We start from the raw sequence: 19,049 nt of genomic DNA, 5'->3' as shown, positions 1-19,049 counted from the left end.
ATTGCTGTGAGACAGAAGCAGTTCCCCAAAGAAAGAAGAGCTTTGTAAACAAAAGGCAAAAGACCCTCCTGAAGATTCCAATTCCAAGATTTAAATCGCACCCCCCATTTTTTTTGTTTTGTTTGTTTGTTTTTTTTGAGACAGAGTCTCACTCTGTCACCCAGGCTGGAATTCAGTGTCACAGTCTCAGCTCACTGCATCCTTTGCCTCCGGGTTCAAGGAATTCTCTTATCTCAGCCTCTCGAGTAACTGGGATTACAGGCTCACACCACCACACCCAGCTAATTTTTGTATTTTTAGTAGAGATGGGGTTTTACTATATTGGTCAGGCTAATCTTGCATCTGACCTCAGGTGATCCACCTGCCTCAGCCTCCTAAGTGCTAGGATTACAGGTGTGAGCCACCGCACACAGCCTGTTCTTACTTTTTGGATCAGCTATGTTCCCCCGATCTTTTTTTTTTTTTTTTTTTTGAAACTGTGTCTCTCTGTCACTCAGGCTGGAGGACAGTGGCATGATCTCTGTTCACTGCAAGTTCTGCCTCCTGGGTTCAAGGGATTCTCCTGCCTCAGCCTCCAGAGTAGCTGGGATTACAGTCCGCTGCCATGCCCAGCTAATATTTTGTATTTTAGTAGAAATGAGATTTCTTCATGTTGTCCAGGCTCGTCTTGAACTCCTGAGCTCAGGCAATCCACCGGCCTTGGCATCCCAAAGTTCTAGGATTACAGATGTGAGCCATGGCGCCTGGCCTCTTCCCCCGAGTTTTTGAGTAATGTGGTTATTATATTTCTAGCTCAGTGGTTTTTAAACATGAACGCTTGTCAGAATCATCTGGGCTGTTACAACGCCAGTTGCTGGGACCCACCACAGAGCTTCTGATTCAGTAGGTCTGTTTCCAGGTGGTGCCAAGGCTGCTGCTGGTCTGAGGACTACATTTTGAAAACTGCTGTTCTAGGATTTTATTTTTTAAATTAACAAAGAACTTCTTACTCAAATGAACACCAGTCCTGGATAAATTTCACAGGTAAATGCTTTCAAATCTTCAAGGAACGTGTCATGCTGATTAACTTTGTGGCCTTGGGCAAGCGACTCTGTCAGTTTTTTTTCTTGTGTAGATGGAAATAATGATAGTTACATGGTTTTTGCAGAGATTAGATGAATTAATATATGTAACATACCTAGAAGAGTTCCTGGAACACAGTAGTTACAAATATTTGCAAGTATTTGTTTATCTTTTTTTTTTTTTTTTTTTTTTTTTTTGAGATAGGGTCTGGCTCTGTTGCCCAGGCTGGAGCACAGTGGTGCAATCTCAGCTCACTGAAACCTTTACCTCCTGGGCTAAAGCCATCCTCCCACCTCAGCCTCCTGAGTAGCTGGGACTACAGGCACACACCACCATGCCCCGCTAATTTTTTTGGTATTTTTTTTTTTATAGAGACGGAGTTTTGCCATGTTGCACAGACTAGTCTTAAACTCTTGAGTCCAAGCAATCTGCCAGCCTCAGCCTCCCAAAATGCTGGGATTATGAGCATGAGCCACTATACCCAGCCTGCAATTTTTTTTTTTTTTTTTTTTTTTTTTTTTTTTTTTTTTGAGACGGAGTTTCGCTCTTGTTACCCAGGCTGGAGTGCAATGGCGCGATCTCGGCTCACCGCAACCTCCACCTCCTGGGTTCAGGCAATTCTCCTGCCTCAGCCTCCTGAGTAGCTGGGATTACAGGCACGCACCACCATGCCCAGCTAATTTTTTTGTATTAGTAGAGACGGGGTTTCACAATGTTGACCAGGATGGTCTCGATCTCTCGACCTCGTGATCCACCCACCTCGGCCTCCCAAAGTGCTGGGATTACAGGCTTGAGCCACCGCGCCCGGCCCTGCAATTTTTTTTTTAACCTCCGCCTCCTGGGTTCCAACAATTCTTCCTCAGCCTCCTGAGTAGCTGGGATTATAGGCATACACCACCACACCCGGCTAATTTTGTATTTTTAGTAGAGACAGGGTTTCTCCATGTTCATCAGGCTGGTCTTGAACTCCCGACCTCAGGTGATCTGCCTGTCTTGGCTTCCCAAAATGCTGGCATTACAGGCATGAGCCACTGCGCCTGGCTGCCTGCAAGTATTTAAACTGCTCCAGAGAATAGAGAGGGAAAAAAATCATCTGAACTATTTATAATGGAATCAATATGTAGCTATTAAATCCTGAAAATGATTATACACACCAATCTCACTTATGAATTATCCATGAAAAATCCTAAATATTAGCAAATAGAATGCAGCTGTACATTAAAAGAATACAGTAACACCACCAAATGAATTTTATTCCAAGAAGGGGAAGATGGCTGAACATTAAGAAATCTATAAATGTAGTTACTTTAGTAATCGATTTGATGCAAAAAATGATATTATCATTTCAAATGCTGAACATTGACTCCCGATGAAATTTTTAGGGAAAAATAGAATAGATGGGGAGTAGATGTTTGTGGTTTCTATTCTTGGCTGCTTAGCATCAGCACCCTATTCTGGGGTAGACAGTTTGTATGAATCTTGGTGGAATATGGGTTCCCACTGGAAAGCCAGGCACTTACTTTTCCTGACCCTGGGTGCCACAGTGCTGTCTCTAACCCAAACCTGGTCAACCAGAAACCCTTGCCTAGGACTCTGGAACATAGTATTTACAAATACGATGTCTAATTCCAAATACTGAGTCAGGAGCAGGAAATGCACAGAAGTAGGGTGGGTTAGAATCCGGCCTGGTGGTGGCGGTAGTACTAGTGTTCAGGGTCTGCAGGGGCAGCAAGAGCCATCTCAATCTTGACTCCTCCTGAGGCATATTTGGTTGAAGTCTGGCTTTTTTTCTTCTGGAAGAGATCAAATTTTATTTTATTTTTAAAAGATTAATATGGGTCAGGCATGGTGACTCACGCCTCTAATCCTAGCACTTTTGGGAGGCCGAAGTGGGTGGATCACTTGAGGCCAGGAGTTCGACACCAGCCTGACCACCATGGTAAAACCCCGTCCCTACTAAAAACACAAAAATTAGCCAGGTATGGTAGCACAAGCTTGTAATCCCAGCTACTCGGGAGGCTGAGGCAGGAGAATTGCTTGAACCCAGGAGGTGGAGAGTTTGGAGGTAGCAATGGGTTGAGATCACACCACTGCACTCCAGACTGGGCTACAGAGTGAGACTCCATCTCAAAAAAAAAAAAAAAACTAGTATGAATATATCTTATAAAGGTGGAAAAAAGCATTCTAGGCAGAGGAAATAGAATGAATTAATTAGGTTTATTGTGATCACCCAAGGGATAAAACTAGAAACAGTGTGTAGATGCTACAGGGAGTCAAAGAAAATTGGCAACGCCATTATTAGCATTTAGACAGACAGAGGTTGGACTGGTGGCCACTTGGTAGAAATGTTAAAGTGAAGACTTGCATATCAGATGGGTACTTGGACAGGACGTATTCATGATATTTGCAAATATCTGAGATATCTTACTGGATGCTTTCCAGTCCAGGGAACACACAAAACTCCCAAATGCCAATAGAGTCTCACTCTGTTGCCCAGGCTGGAGTGCAATGGTGTGAACTCTGCTCACTGAAACTCTGCTTCCTGGGTTCAAGCCATTCTCCCACCTCAGCCTCCCGAGTAACTGGGATTACAGGTGCGTACATCATGCCCGGCTAATTTTAGGGGTTTTTGTTGTTGTTGTTTTTGTTTTTTTTGTATTTTTAGTAGAGATGGGGTTTCTCCATGTTGGCTTGGCTAGTCTCAACTCTTGACCTCAGGTGATCTGCCCACCTTGGCCTCCCAAAGTGCTGGGATTACATGTGTGAGCCACTGCGCCCAGCCTGAAATCAATAATTTTGATTAGAACAAGATGAATCTCTTCTTGACCTGATTTTATTATTATTATTATTATTATTATTTTAAGAGATGAAGTTTTACCATGTAGGCTAGGCTGATCTGAAACTCCTGGCCTCAAGTGATCCACCTTCCTTGGCCTCCCAAAGTGCTGAGATTACAGGCATGAGCCACTACACTTGGCCCTGACCTGATTTTATATGTGTATGTCTTGGCCAGACTCGGTGGCTCATGCCTGTCATCCCAGCACTTTGGGAAGCCAAGGCAGTTGGATCACCTGAGGTCAGGAGTTCAAGACCAGCCTGATTGACATGGCAAAACCCCATCTCTACTAAAAATACAAAATTAGCAAGGTGTGGTGCTGCACACCTGTAATCCCAGCCACTTGGGAGGCTGATAGGAGAGTCACTTGAACCTGGGAGGCAGAAGTTGCAGTGAGCTGAGATGGCACCATTGCACTCCAGCCTGGGCAACAAGAGCAAAACTCTATGTCAAAAAAAAAAAAAAAAAAAAAGTGTGTGTCTCAGCCAGGTATGGTGACTCACACCTATAATCCTAGCACTTCGGGAGGTTGAGGCAGGCAGATTGCTTGAGCTAAGGACTGTGAGACTAGCCTGGCAACATGGTGAAGCCCCATCTCCACACACAAAAAAGAAAAAAACAAAAAACAAGAACAAAAATTAGCCAGGCATGGTGGCACATGCCTGTAATCCTAGCTGCTCTTTTTTTTTTTTTTTTTTTGACAGGCGCCAGGTTGGAGTGCAGTGACGCAATCTCGGCTCACTGCAACCTCCGCCTCCTGGGTTCAAGCAATTCTCCTGCCTCCGCCTCCCAAGTAGCTGGGACTACAGGTGTGTGCCACCACGTCCAGCTAATTTTTGTATTTTTAGTAAAGACAGGGTTTCACCATGTTGGCCAGGATGATCTCGGTCTCTTGACCTCGTGATCCGCCTGCCTCGGCCTCCCAAAGTTATAGGCGTGAGCCACCGCGCCCGGCCAATCCTAGCTGCTCTTTAAGAGGCTAAGGCAGGAGGATCGATTGAGCCTGGGAAATCAAGGCTGCAGTGAGCCATGATCATGCCACTGCACTCAAGCCAGGGTGACAGGGCAAGACCCTGTCTGAAAAAAAAAAATTGTGTATCTCAAACCAAGAGGCAACATTATATTTAATGGGGAAATGCCAGAAACACTCCCACTATTGCCAGCAAATAAGACAAGGGTGAGCTCCATGATCATCTCCCACAGGAGTCTATAGATTTTTTTCTTTTTTGTGGGGGGAGAATGTGGCAAGGAAAAACTTTTATTTCACTAAAACCTTGTGAAAACAAGCATAAGCAAAGTAAGTTGAGTGACCAGTAAAATCTCTGAATCAAATCAAGGAGAATTGACCATAAACCAAGTCAAAGGAGCTGCAGCAGGGGAACTTGATAATATGTCTCAAAGAGTTCAACAAATGTTCATACCCTTGTCTCAGTGGTTTACTTCTGGGGATCCAGCCTAAGAAAATAATCAGGCTGAAACAAAGACTTGTGTGTAAAGGGAAGAAACTTTGCACCTGGCCTCAATAGAGGACAAGCAGTCTCTTAAGTAGGAAGCAGTTTTATTTTTCTTCTCCTTCTCCTACTTCCCTCCCCATTTTCTCCTATTCCCTTCTTTCTTCTTCCTCCTCTTCCTTCTATTTCCTCTCCCACGGCCCCACCCCTGCTTTTATTTATTTTTTTTATTTTATTTTTTTTTTGAGACAGAGTCTCACTCTGTCACCCAGGCTGGAATGCACAATCTTGGCTCACTGCAACCTCCACCTTCCAGGTTCAAACAACTCTCCTGCCTCAGTCTCTCAAGTAGCTGGGGTTACAGGTGCACACCACCACACCAGGCTAATTTTTGTATTTTCAGTAGAGACAGGGTTTCTCCATGTTGACCAAGCTGTTCTCGAACTCCTGACCTCAGGTGATCCACTCACCTCAACCTCCCAAAGTGCTGGGATTACAGGCATGAGCCACTGCACCCAGCCCCCTGCTTTTCATTTTATCATACTTTAATATGCTCTTCAGTTATAAGAAAGAAGTTCCTGGGCTAGTTGTGGGATAGGTTGGAAAAAAGGTAAGTGCCTCTGAATCACAAATGGGAATTTTCAGGTTGGGCTTTGAGGAGTCAAGTGGTGGAGGCCCTTGAACTCAGAATCAAGAGAGGACTGGAGAAAACCTTTCAGGATGAGAAGGTGGACCCCAATATCGTGGAAGCAACTGGGAGCTTTGGGCAAGGGATAAAAGAGAGCAAACTCCCTGTGGCTGAGAAAGATTCGTGAACTGGAGAGCCAGTGATGACTGATAAGCCCTAGTTTTTGTTTGTTTGTTTTCAAGCAAATAGTTCTAGTTTCCCCAGAATTTCCATGAAAATCTTTAGCACATAAAAGCCTAAAGATGGTGGTGTCTGGAGCTGGTGCTCACGGTGGAGGTGAAAGGTGGGGGAAATAGGCACACATAAGGAGCATCTAGAGAAGACCTGAAAACGTGAGCAGAAGAAATTGGTGCTGAGGTGACAGAGACCCTTCTGAAGAACTTCTGGAAGACTGCTGGGCTTTCTGCAGTTATGTGAGGTCGCAACATATGTATTTTCTTAGGATAGTGAAGAAAAAGGTAATCCAGAAAGCAAGGGAATTTAGGAACATTCCAATTACATTTGTGCGAGGGTGTTTAGGGCTGCATTATTTATATGCAGAGTATCTACCCTCAGAAGGACCTGAAACGCTATTACCAATTCAGAATTCTCCAACTCACTGTCTGCCCCAGCTGAGGGAGGCAGGAAGGCCCCTTCTGGCCTACCCACTTTTCTTTCCAACTCTCAGCTCTCTCCTGGCCACGGGAGGGACTAGTGTCCATCTGTGGAAATTTCTCATCCATGTGTCCAAACTCCACCCACATTCCTGCCCACCCCTTGGACCCAGCAGCAAGCACACCAGTGGTGTGGTCCATCCTCAGGAGAATGGACCAGGGAGGAGGCCCGTGAAGGTCCAGTAAGTAAGCTTCTTGTGGTAATTTGGCATAAAATTCCAGGGTATCCAGAGCACCCTTGAAGGGGAAACTGGACTATAGGGCCTTGAAAATACTTTGCCTGGCTGGGCATGGTGGCTTATGCCTACAATCCTAGCACTTTGGGAGGCCAAGGTGAGCAGATTGCCCGAGCTCAGGAGTTCAAGACCAGCCTGGGAAACATTGTGAAACTCCATCTCTACAAAAAAAAAAAAAAAATTAGCCCGATGTGGTGGTGCACGCCTGTAATCCCAGCACTTTGGGAGGCTGAGGCGGGCGGATCACCTGATGTCAGGAGTTCGAGACCAGCCTGGTCAATATGATGAAACCCTGTCTCTACTACTGAGGAGGCTGAGGCAAGAGAATCACTTGAACCCGGGAAGAGGAGGTTGTAGTGAGCCAAGATCATGCCATTGCACTCCAGCCTGGGTGACAGAGCAAGACTCTATCTCAAAACAAACAAGCAAACAAACAAACAAACAAAAGAGGTGGAAGGGAGCTTCCCTAGTCCTTTATTGTTTGTTTTGTTCTGTTCTTGTGGCTTGTTTTTGTTTTTGTTTTTTTCTGATGGAGTCTCTCTCTATTGCCCAAGCTGGAGTGCAGTGGCGTAATCTCAGTTCACTTCAACCTCTGCCTCCTAGGTTCAAGCGATTCTCCTGCCTCATCCTCCCAAGTAGCTGGGATTACAGGCACCAGACACCATGCCCAGCTAATTTTTGTATTTTTAGTAGAGATGGGGTTTCACCATGTTGACCAGACTGGCCTGCCTTGGCCTCCCAAAGTGCTGGGATTATAGGCGTGAGCCACTGCACTTGGCCCCTAGTTCCTTTTGCCATTCTGCCATGTGGAACAGCAACAAGGTACCATGGTGGAAGCAGAAACCAGATCCTCATTAGACATCAAATCTGCTGGCACCTTAATCTTAGACCTTCTAGCCCACAGAACTGTAAGCAATAAATTTCTGTTCTTTATATAAATTATCCAGTTCCAAGTAATTTGTTATGGCAGCACATATGGACTGAGACAGTAGCCAACAGTACACCTTTAGGAATTGATTCAGAAATGAATGTGAAAGTTGTAAATATAATAAAGTTGAAACTACTAAATATATCTAACAACATGCTACATAAAGAAACTTTGGGAGGCTGAGGTGGGTGGATCACTTGAGGTCAGGAGTTCGAGACCAGCCTGACTGACCAATATGGTGAAACCCCGTCTCTATTAAAAAAAAAAAAAAAAAAAAAAAAAAAGAAACAGGAAGATTCTGCACTTCCATGTTGAAACATGCTGGCTGTTGAGGGAAATGGCATTGACATGCAGTTTTGAAATGAGGAACAAGATAAAACCATTTCTATGACTTCCATGGGTTGGTCAATTAGAGTATCTTAATAATACATTCAAACTCATGTATATCCTTAGTTAATCACTTCAGGTTAAAAATGGCAGAATATCTAGTGCTGAGATGATCACATATCATAACTCATTAAGAGGAAAATCTGTAATGAAAATAATTTGGTCATCAAAATTTGTCTCTTTTCCCACACTTAATCTTCTTCACCAGTCAGAGAATGAAACCAAGCCAGTGGCTGGGCGAGGTGGCTCACACCTATAATCCCAGCACTTTGGGAGGCCAAGGCGGGTAGATCACCTGAGGTCAGGAGTTCGAGACCAGCCTGACCAACATGGTGAAATCCTGTCTCTACTAAAAATACAAAAACTAGTTGGGCATGGTGGTATGTGCCTGTAATCCCAGCTACTCCAGAGGCTGAGGCAGGAGAATCGCTTGAACACAGGAGGTGGAGGTGGCTGTGAGCCGAGATCACGCCATTGCACTCCAGCCCAGGCAACAAGAGCAAGACTCTATCTGAAAAAAAAAAAAAAAGAAATTTAGGCAGTATTATTTGCTGCATTTTAAGACCACATTCTCATGCTCTAACTGACCATGAAAACATATTTTTTTTTTTGGCAGCTAATTCTATCAAGTTGTATATATAGTCTGAAATTCAAAGTATAGAATCCATGTTTATTTGGCATATCAGCACTGGAGGTGTCTTCAATGAAAAAAAAATCTTTATAATTTTGGTGTCCATGCCTTATATCAGTGTGGTCTCAAAGTGTGATCTCTCTGGGGACTTGTGAGAAATGCAAATTCTTGGGCCTCACCCACCCTACTGGATCAGGAACTCTGGAAGTGAAGCCCAGCAATCTGTGTTTATGAAGACTTTCAGGTGATTCTGACCATTGGTCTTTGTAAATATCCAAAACTAACATAGCTGCCCACCACTAGCTTTTTGGCAATAAGCTATAATTGTGTAATATAGATATTTTCTTTAGTAGAAATAGAGATTGATTTATTTATTTTAGATAGAGTCTCACTCTATCACCCAGGCTGGACTGCAGTGGCTCAATCTCCACTCACTGCAACCTCTGCCTCCCGGGTTCAAGCAATTCTCCTGCCTCATCCTCTCAAGTAGCTGGGATTATAGGCACCTGCCACCATACCCAGCTACTTTTTGTGTTTTTAGTAGAGATAAGGTTTCACCATGTTGACCAGGCTGGTCTTAAACGCCTGACCTCAGGTGATCTGCCCACCTCAGTCTCCCAAAATGCTGGGATTACAGGAGTGAGCCACCACACCTGGCCAATTTTTCAATATTTTAATTTTTCAATATTTAAATTTTCAATATTTCAATTTTTCAATATTTTAATATGTAAATCAGTAGGCATGGCTACATTATAACCGTGCACCTCCAACTGTAGTTCTGCATATGTATTCCTGGGAATCTTGTCAAAAATGCAGATCCTGATCCAGTATTTCTGGAGAGGGTAGAGATTCTGCAGGGGATATTCCATCCAAGACAAATGAAATAGCATGGGGACAAATGTGATTTATGTTGGTAGATGGTAAAAGAAAAAAAAGGTAGGGATAATGTGTCTAGACAGTGTATTGGAGGAAATGAGAAGGTATGATATTGTCCCAAATGAGCAATGGAATTGTGTTAATATAGCCCATTAGGGTTGTTAGATTTCCAAAAGTACCTTGCAGAACACTTTCATGGCATTACATAACTTCAACATTACAACAAGTGACACAACGGGATGCCTATGATGTGTCATCAGTGATAACTTTTTTTAAGAGAGAAATAATGAATCACTACTAATAGCTCCTTTTCCAGTTTTTACATTTTTTTTTTTTTTTTTTTTTTGAGACGGAGTTTCGCTCTTGTTACCCAGGCTGGAGTGCAATGGCGCGATCTCGGCTCACCACAACCTCTGCCTCCTGGGTTCAGGCAATTCTCCTGCCTCAGCCTCCTGAGTAGCTGGGATTACAGGCACGCGCCATCATGCCCAGCTAATTTTTTGTATTTTTAGTAGAGATAGGGTTTCACCATGTTGACCAGGATGGTCTTGATTTCTTGACCTCGTGATCCACCCGCCTCGGCCTCCCAAAGTGCTGGGATTACAGGCGTGAGCCACCGAGCCAGGCCCAGTTTTTACATTTTTTTAAATTTGATTTTACTTTTTGAGATGGAGTCTTGCTCTGTTGCCCAGACTGGAGTACAGTGGCGCAATCTTGGCTCACTGCAACCTTCACCTCCTGGGTTTCAAGCAATTCTTCTGCCTCAGCCCTCCAAGTAGCTGGGATTACAGGCGTGCACCACCAAGCCTGGCTAATTTTTGTGTTTTTAGTAAAGACAGGGTTTCACCATCTTGATCAGGCTGGTCTGGAACTCCCATCTGCCTGCCTCGGCCTCCCAAAGTGCTGGGATTACAGGCATGAGCCACTGCGCCGGCCTCCAGTTTATTTACTACCAATTTTTAGGACTGTAACTATATTCAGTAAATCAATTGTTTAGAGGCAAATCTTCAATCCATTTGTGTTTCCTTATTCGTAATTACCTCTTCCTAAATTACAGAGGTTTGGGGTGTAACTTGTAAAAAACAACAAAGGCTGGGCGTGGTGGCTCATGCCTGCAATCCTAGCACTTTGGGAGGCTGAGGTGGGTGGATCACCTGAGGTCAGGAGTTCAAAAACCAGCCTGGCCATCCTGGTGAAACCCCCATCTTAAACAACAACAACAACAAAATGCTTTTTATTACTTAAATCTACCAAATTATCATTGATTTGTATTTGAAGTGGGTTCATTATGGTGGATCACTAGAAAGTTAAGCAACATGAAGCTAATTCTTCCTTGTGTGAGACAGTTCCACACACTGCAGGGGGTCCAGCATTCCTAGTCCCCATCCATTCAATGCTAGTGTTGCATTCTCTAATTACTGTGAGGGATAAAAAGATCTCTATGAATTTCCAAAACATGCTTTAGGATGAGGTAGAACCCTGCTTACCATCACTGTATAAATCATCAACTACAGTAGACTAAACTCTAGATTTTAAAGTTTTGATGCAATTTCCAAACGTCTGACTTGAAAGCAGACATTTAATATATCAAAGCAGTAAATGCTTCACAATTGTCTCATAATCTAAATGTTTCATGCAGAAAGGTCAGTCCGTAGAAAAATCCGACATATTCACTTAGGGTTTATCACTAAAAACTACAGGTACTTGGATCACCAATGAGCTGTGTAATTTTGTCGCTTACTAACTGGAAACACAGGAACAACAGCCTCTATTCTTCTTATAACTTATTTTACCTAAACATGGGCCTCTCTTACTCTCTTTTCTAAGCACAATCTGAGGACACTTTGTTTAAATCTACTTCATTTGCAGAAATGGGTAGTATTTCTTATGAAAGATGGAACCATATATTGTATCATAATTTTCATGCTTAATTAACCTATCCCGAATGAGGTAATTTCTGGGGACCATCTGTTCAGAGAATAACTGGATGAACACTTCAGAGAAAATACACAAAAAGGGTTGTTGATGTGATAATCAAAACAATGAGACATACAAAAACATGTTTGGTTAATTTGGAAGTTCTCATCACACACTTCTTTTACCATAACATCCATATAAAGTTATGTGATTGTGTGTATTGGGCCTTGTAATTTGCAAAATTACAGTGTTACTGATAAATCAATAAACTCTGGCTTATTTGTCCATGATAATAAATTTGACCCTGAAACCAAAATCTAGATGGATTAGTAGCATCAATAAATTAACTCTTCATAGCTTTAGTAAATTATGAACTGGAAGTTTCAGATGTTGGGCAAATAAAATAAAATATCTTGTAAGAAAAATCATACTGGAGGCCGGGCGCGGTGGCTCACACTTGTAATCCCAGCACTTTGGGAGGCCGAAGCAGGTGGATCACCAGGTCAGGAGTTCAAGACCCACGTGGCCAACACAGTGAAACCCTGTCTCTACTAAAAATACAAAAATTAGCTGGGTGTGATGGCAGGTGCCTGTAATCCCAGCTACTTGGGAGGCTGAGGCAGGAGAATCACTTTAAACCGGGAGGTGAGGTTGCAGTGAGCCGAGATTGCGCCACTGCACTCTAGCCTGGGCGACAGAGCCAGACTCCATCTCAAAAAAAAAAAAAAAATACTGGAATCTTTAAACAAATGTTTTGCTATTAAGAATTAAGTTTAAAATTAATTTCCTTTTCTTTCAAAAGACTTTGTGTCATGAAAGCACTTTAAATCTCTGTTTAAAAACCTTAATTAACATCAGTTAGATTATCTTTTAGGTAAGGGTACAATTTTTCTCCTTGGAGCCATTTCTGAGGAATTCTTTTTGAGGTAGTCGTAAAAATTGTGGGTGAGGTGAGTGAGTGACAATAACCAGGTATCTCCAGGTCTCCACGGGTCTCAGGGCTCAGTGGGTCTACTCTGATTTTCTCATGTGGATGAACTTCCCTGCACACATACATTATATAGCAGCGGTTCTCAAAGTGTGATCCTGGGATGCCTAAGGGTTCCTGAGGACTTTTGGGGAGGGTCTATGAGGTCAAAATTATTTGCGTAATTATGTTAAGGCATGATTTGCCTTTTTTACTCCCATTCTTACTCTTGTTCTTACACTAGTGCACTATGGAGTTTTCTGAAGGCTGCATGGTAGGGGATATTGCAAGAGAGAGAATACAGAAGCAAGTGTGAGACTCCAGATGCCTTCAGTTAAACTAAACATTAAAGATTTTGCAAATCTGGCCGCTTCTCTCATTAAATTGTTTTTTGTTTTGATAAATTTAATACATTTTTCATTTTGGTTTTAATTTCTTTCTCTCTCTCTCTCTTTCTTTTGACAGTGTCTAATTCTGTCACCCAGGCTGGAGTGTAGTGGTGCAATCACAGCTCACTGCAACCTCAAATTCCTGAGCTCAAGCAATCCTCCTGCTTCAGCCTCCCAAGTAATTGGAACTATAGGCTAGACCAACTGTGCTCAGCTAATTTTTTTTTTAATTTTTTTATTTTTTAGACAGAGTCTTGCTCTGCCACCCAGGATGGAGTGCAATGGTGCCATCTCAGCTCACTGCAACCTCCACCTCCCAGCTTAAAGTGATTCTCCTTGACTCAGCCTCCCAAGTAGCTGGGATTACATAGACACCTGTCACCATGCCTAGCTAATTTTTGTATTTTTAGTAAAGACGGGGTTTCACCATGTTGGCCAGGATGGTCTCCAACCCTGAACTCAGGTAATCCACCCACCTCAGCCTCCCAAAGTGCTGGAATTACAGGCGTGAGGCACTGCGCCTGGTCCATTTTTTTTTTCAGTGATACAGTTCAGGGAGATGACATAGTAAATATGTGTACTTAGATACATGAATTTCTTACATCTTCATTATAGAAATTTTGAAATATGTATAAAAGTAGAGAGTATAGCACATTAAACCCCATGTGTTTGTTATCAGCTTCAACAATTACTATCATGATATCAATATTGTTTCATTTATCCCACCCACCACCCCTCTTTTTAGGTAGTTTTAAAAACAAATTTCAGACATTATATTATTTCATTCATAAATGCTTTAACATTGATTGTTAATAGAAAAGAACTTCAAAATTATATGTAATACAATGAATGGTAATTTCTTGGTATCATCTAATACCCAGTCCGTGTTTGAATTTCCCTGTTTGTCTTAAAAATATTCATTTGCAGGCTGAGTATGGTCGCTCATGCCTGTAATCCCAGCACTTTGGGAGATTGACGTGGGTAGGATCATGAGGTCAGGAGATCAAGATCATCCTGGCCAACATGGTGAAACCCCATCTCTACTAAAATACAAAACATTAGCCTGGCATGGCGGCATTCACCTGTCATCCCAGCTACTCAGGAGACTGAGGCAGGGGAATTGCTTGAACCTGGGAGGCAGAGGTTGCAGTGAGCCAAGATTGTGCCACTGCACTCCAGCCTAGTGACAGAGCCAGACTCCATCTCAAAAACAAAAAAAAGTTATTTGCAGTGGGGATTTAATTAATTAATTAATTTTTGTTTTGTTTTTCTGAGAGACAAGGTCTCACTCTGTTGCCCAGGCTGGAGTGCAGAGGCATGATCTCGGCTCACTGCAACCTCTGCCTCCCAGGTTCAAGTGATTCTCTGCCTCAGCCACCCAAGTAGCTGGAACCACAGGTATGTGCCATTACGCTTGTAATTTTTAAATTTTTTGTAGAGATGGGGTCCCGCTCTTTTGCCCAGGCTGGTCTCAAACTCCTGAGCTCAAGCAATCCTGCTGCCTTGGCCTGGAAGGCCAAGTGTTGGGATCACAGGCATGAGCCAGGTTGCTGGCTTGCAGTGGGTTTTTTGTGGGTTTTTTTTTTTTTGGCCCAGGATTAAGTAAGTTTCACTATTTCCTTTGTCTCTTAAATCTTTTTAAATCTCACTTTTTGTTGAAGAATCTAGGTAATACGTGAATTATTAAACTTTATAAATAAGGAAGTAAAGGAGCACAAAGAAAAAGATACCAAATTCCTTTTAAAATACAGTGAGCCTGGGCACGGTGGCTAACACATGCAATCCCAGCACTTTGGGAGGCCAAGTCAGGCAGATCACTTGAGGTCAGGAGTTCAAGACCAGCCTGGCTAACATGGTGAAACCCTGTCTCTACTAAATATACAAAAATTATCTGGGCATGGTGGCACATGCCATAATCCCAGCTATTTGGGAGGCTGAGGAATTGCTTGAACTCAGGAGGCGGAGGTTGCAGTGAGCCTAGACTGTGCTACTTTACTCTAGACTGGGCAACAGAGTGAAACTGTATCTCAAAGAAAAAAAAAAAGCAAACAAAACATAATGGATTCAAGTTAGATGTAGCTAAGAATCTGTAGCTAAAATTAGACTGGGAGATAAATATGACATTTAAAATAGAGTGGTAAACTGCTTTCTCAAGGCATAGTCACTTGGGTTACTTCTCTTTCCTCTTCTGTCACCTGTGGGAGAATGGGGGCCTTAAAGAAATAGAAAGACCCTAGGATTTCAGCACGAAAATATATATATATATTTGAAAGAAAAAAATGAAAAAAGATAAAAAAATTTTGAAAGAAAAAAATGTAAAAAAAAAAAAAAAAGAGGAATAGAAAGGCCCTCTTCGATGAGATAGGGCTAGTAGGTCAAACCACTGTCAGAGTAATCTACTTTTAAAAAACAGGGCTACCAGCCCCCAAAGACAATTTCAAAGGAGGGCTTTCAGTGCAGCCTTCTATAATTTCAGTGTAGAGTACTGGCTTCTTGCCCACCACACCCAAGCTATTCTATTTTCTTTTTTTTTTAATTGAGTTGAAGTTTCACTCTTGTCTCTCAGGCTGGAGTGCAATGGTGCAATCTTGGCTCACTGCAACCTCTGCCTCCCAGATTCAAGTGATTATCCTGACTTAGCCTCCTGAGTAGCTGGAATTACAGGCACCTGCCACCATGCCTAGCTAATTTTTGTATTTTTAATAGAGACAGGGTTTCACCATGTGGGCCACGCTGGTCTCAAACTCCTGACCTCAAGTGATCCACCCACCTTGGCCTCCCAAAGTGCTAGGATTGCAGGTGTGAGCCACCATGCCTGGCTTCTATTTTATTTTTCAACAAACTTGAAGGTACTCTGCCCAGATCTTCTTCAGAGCTCAGAAACCCATATCCCTGCTGTGGGGAATGTCAGTGGGTGAACCAAATGGAGGCTTTCTGAAGGCCTTTTCAGAGGCAGCCCTAGGCCAATGATGGGCTGCAGGGTTTGGGGGCACAAAGTCCTGTTTTTCTTACCTCAATGTGGCACGATGCTGAAGGACCATCGCAACTCCAGAGCTCATCACAGAACTATAGATCAGGCTGAGGCCTCAGCTGCAACTGCGTTGTGGGTTTCTAAGGCCTCTGGTCCCAGGCAGCCCCAGGAAGCGAGCCCAGCTGGACAGGCAGCAGGACCCATGCCTCCCAGTGCCCAAGGACCAAGAGCAACAGGTGGGCAGCCTTGATCAAGACATGTTCTGAAAGATGGTCAGGCCAGGGTACTCCAAGGTACATAGCTCTTCCCTCAATCCACCCCCGAGTAAATAAGCACAAAACCTGGCCACTGCAGTCTTAGCCCCCCGGGATTCCCTGACAGGCCATAGAGAACTCCCAGAGCCCTGGGGACAGCTGCACTGGTCCCACATTAAAAAAAGAGAAAATGCTGTCTTCCTTACTTTCCTGCAGGTGTTATCTTTGGAGAGCACCCCCCAATAAATCTTCTGCACTCATTTCTGTCTCAGAGTTTGATTCCCACAAACTCAAGCTAAAATACTTGGTTTAAAAAAAAAAAGTCAGCTTGGTGCAGTGGCTCACGCTTGTAATCCTAGCACTTTGGGACGATAAGTCAGGCAGACTGCCTGAGCTTGAGAGTTTGAGACCAGCCTGGGCAATGCAGTGAAACTCCATCTCTACTAAAATACAAAAAAAATTTAGCTGGACCTGGTGGCAGGCACCTGTAGTCCCAGCTACTCAGGAGGCTGAGACAGGAGAATCGCTTGCATCCAGGAGGTGGAGGTTGCAGTGAGCCAAGATCACGCCACTGCACTCCAGCCTGGGCGACGGAATGAGACTCCATCTCCAAAAAAACAAGAACTAAAATAAAATTTTAAAAAACCAAAAGAAGTTTCCTTCCACTCTTATTTTCCAGCCACTCATTTTTTTTTCCAGAATCAATGATATTTATCCATTTGCCATATATACTTGCAGAGATATTTCATGCAGTTACAAACATATATGCAGAGATTGTCTCTCATTTTTTTAAACACAAATGATAGCTTACTACACAAATCACTCTGCATTTCGCCTTTTTCTTTTAATCATATATCTTGCAAAGCTGCCTTATTATTTTTAATGGATGTTTATAATAGATGTCTCACAAGTTATTTGGCCATTACTCTATTATTGTTATATATTAAGTTGTTTTCAATCTTTTGCTATTACATACCATACTACTACATCCTATAATCTTGTGTATGTGTCTTTTTAGAAGTATGTGATCACATCTCTGACATACATAGCTAGAAGTAGAATTGGTTGGTCAGAGTATGTGCCTTTAAAATAATGATAGGTGTTGTTGCCAAACTGCCCTCCCTGGAGGGTGATATATGCGAATACTATTTCCTTATGCCCTAGTCAACGCCCTGAGTTATTTACCTTTTTTTCCCCCTAAGGATCAAAGCATGATAATCTTTTTGATCTTTATCAATCTCATAAGAAAGGAAATTGTTGGCAGAGAGCAGTTGCTCACACCTATAATCCCAGCACTTTGGGCGCCAAGATGGGTGGATCACCTGAGGTCAGGAGTTCAAGACTAGCCTGACCAACATGGTGAAACCCTGATTCTACTAAAAATACAAAAATTAGCCTGGCGTGGTTGTGTGTGCCTGTAATCCCAGCTACTCAAGAGGCTGAGGCAGGCAGGAGAATTGCTTGAACCTGGGAGGCCGAGGTTGGGGTGAGCCAAGATTGAACTGGACTCCAGCCTCTGGGTGACAGAGCGAGTCTCTGTCTCAAAAAATAAAAAAAAAAAAAAAGGAAATTGTCTAATTATACCTTTAACTTGCTATTTTGAATGACATTGAATGTCATGTTTAAAAGGAATTCATAGTTGTTTTGTGTGTGTACATGCATATATAAACTGTTTCTTCAAATCCATTGTTCATTGTTCCATTGGGCTGCTGCTGTTGTTTCTTACCGATTTGTAGGAACTCTTTTTTTTGGGGGGGAACAGAGTTTCACTCTTGTCACCCAGGCTAGAGTGCAGTGGTATTATCTCAGCTCACTGCAACCTCTGCCTCCCCAGTTCCAGTGATTCTGCTGCCTCAGCCTCCCGAGTAGCTGGGATTACAGGCGCACACCACCACGCCCGGCTAATTTTTGTATTTTTAGTAGAGATGGGGTTTCACCATGTTGGTCAGGCTGGTCTCGAACTCCTGACCTCAGGTGATCCATCTGCCTCAGCCTCCCAAAGTGCTGGGATTATAGGCATGAGCCACCTTGCCCAGCCTTGTAACTGTTTGTATATTAGGAAACCTAGTATTCTAATATGAACAACAACAATTTTTTCAGTTTGTCATCTTTATTTAGACTTGGCTTGTGGTAGGTTTTGCCAGGCTAATTTTTTAAATGTAGTTTAATATATAAACCTTCTATAGATTTGTATTATAAGGATACCAAGAGAAAGGGCTTTGAGATTTTTTTTTGAACATAAACTCAATATTTTATTGTCTTCATAAAAGATGACACTTAGAACTGGATCAGTTGGCCGTTTCTCTTCTTATCTCCTCCCAGTTCAAAATGCTTGCATCTTTTAATAGCCAGCATTCTGTTAGATCTGCAGCTGGGCTCAACGCACTCAAGCCTCAGCACAATATTCTTTGTAGTTTTAGCCTTTTTCTGGAAAATCGGCTTAGTTTGCCCACCATAGCCACTCTGCTTCCTGTCATAACGCCACTTTCCCTGGGCATACAGAGAATCCTTGCCCTTCTTGTACTGTGTCACTTTGTGGGGTTGGTGCTGCCACACTTCTTACAGAAAGTCCGGCGGGTTTTAGGAACATTCACCATGTTTGCATGAGCACTACTGGCACAGAAAGCAGGGCTTTGAGATTAAATCTAAAGTGTGCTAGAAATGACTATTCTTTTATTTATTTATTTATTTATTTAAAGACAGAGTCTCTGTTACTCAGGCTGGAGTGCAATGGCGTGATCTCAGCTCATTGCAACCTCCACCTCCTGGGTTCAAGAGATTCTCCTGCCTCAGCCTCCCGAGT

General features: G+C 42.9%; 1 pseudogene; it reads right to left on the bottom strand.

Annotated features, from left to right (window-relative positions):
* Positions 1 to 18,523: 18,523 nt before the first annotated feature.
* Positions 18,524 to 18,843, bottom strand: LOC105716228 (large ribosomal subunit protein eL42-like; annotated as a pseudogene).
* Positions 18,844 to 19,049: the final 206 nt, after the last annotated feature.

This window comes from Aotus nancymaae, unplaced genomic scaffold, assembly GCF_030222135.1.
Source record: "Aotus nancymaae isolate 86718 unplaced genomic scaffold, 86718_ANA_hifiasm-v0.15.2.pri h1tg000064l_1, whole genome shotgun sequence".
NCBI lineage: Eukaryota > Metazoa > Chordata > Mammalia > Primates > Aotidae > Aotus > Aotus nancymaae.
Note: the sequence above shows the minus strand (reverse complement) of the source record. Positions and strands in the feature narration are given on the sequence as shown.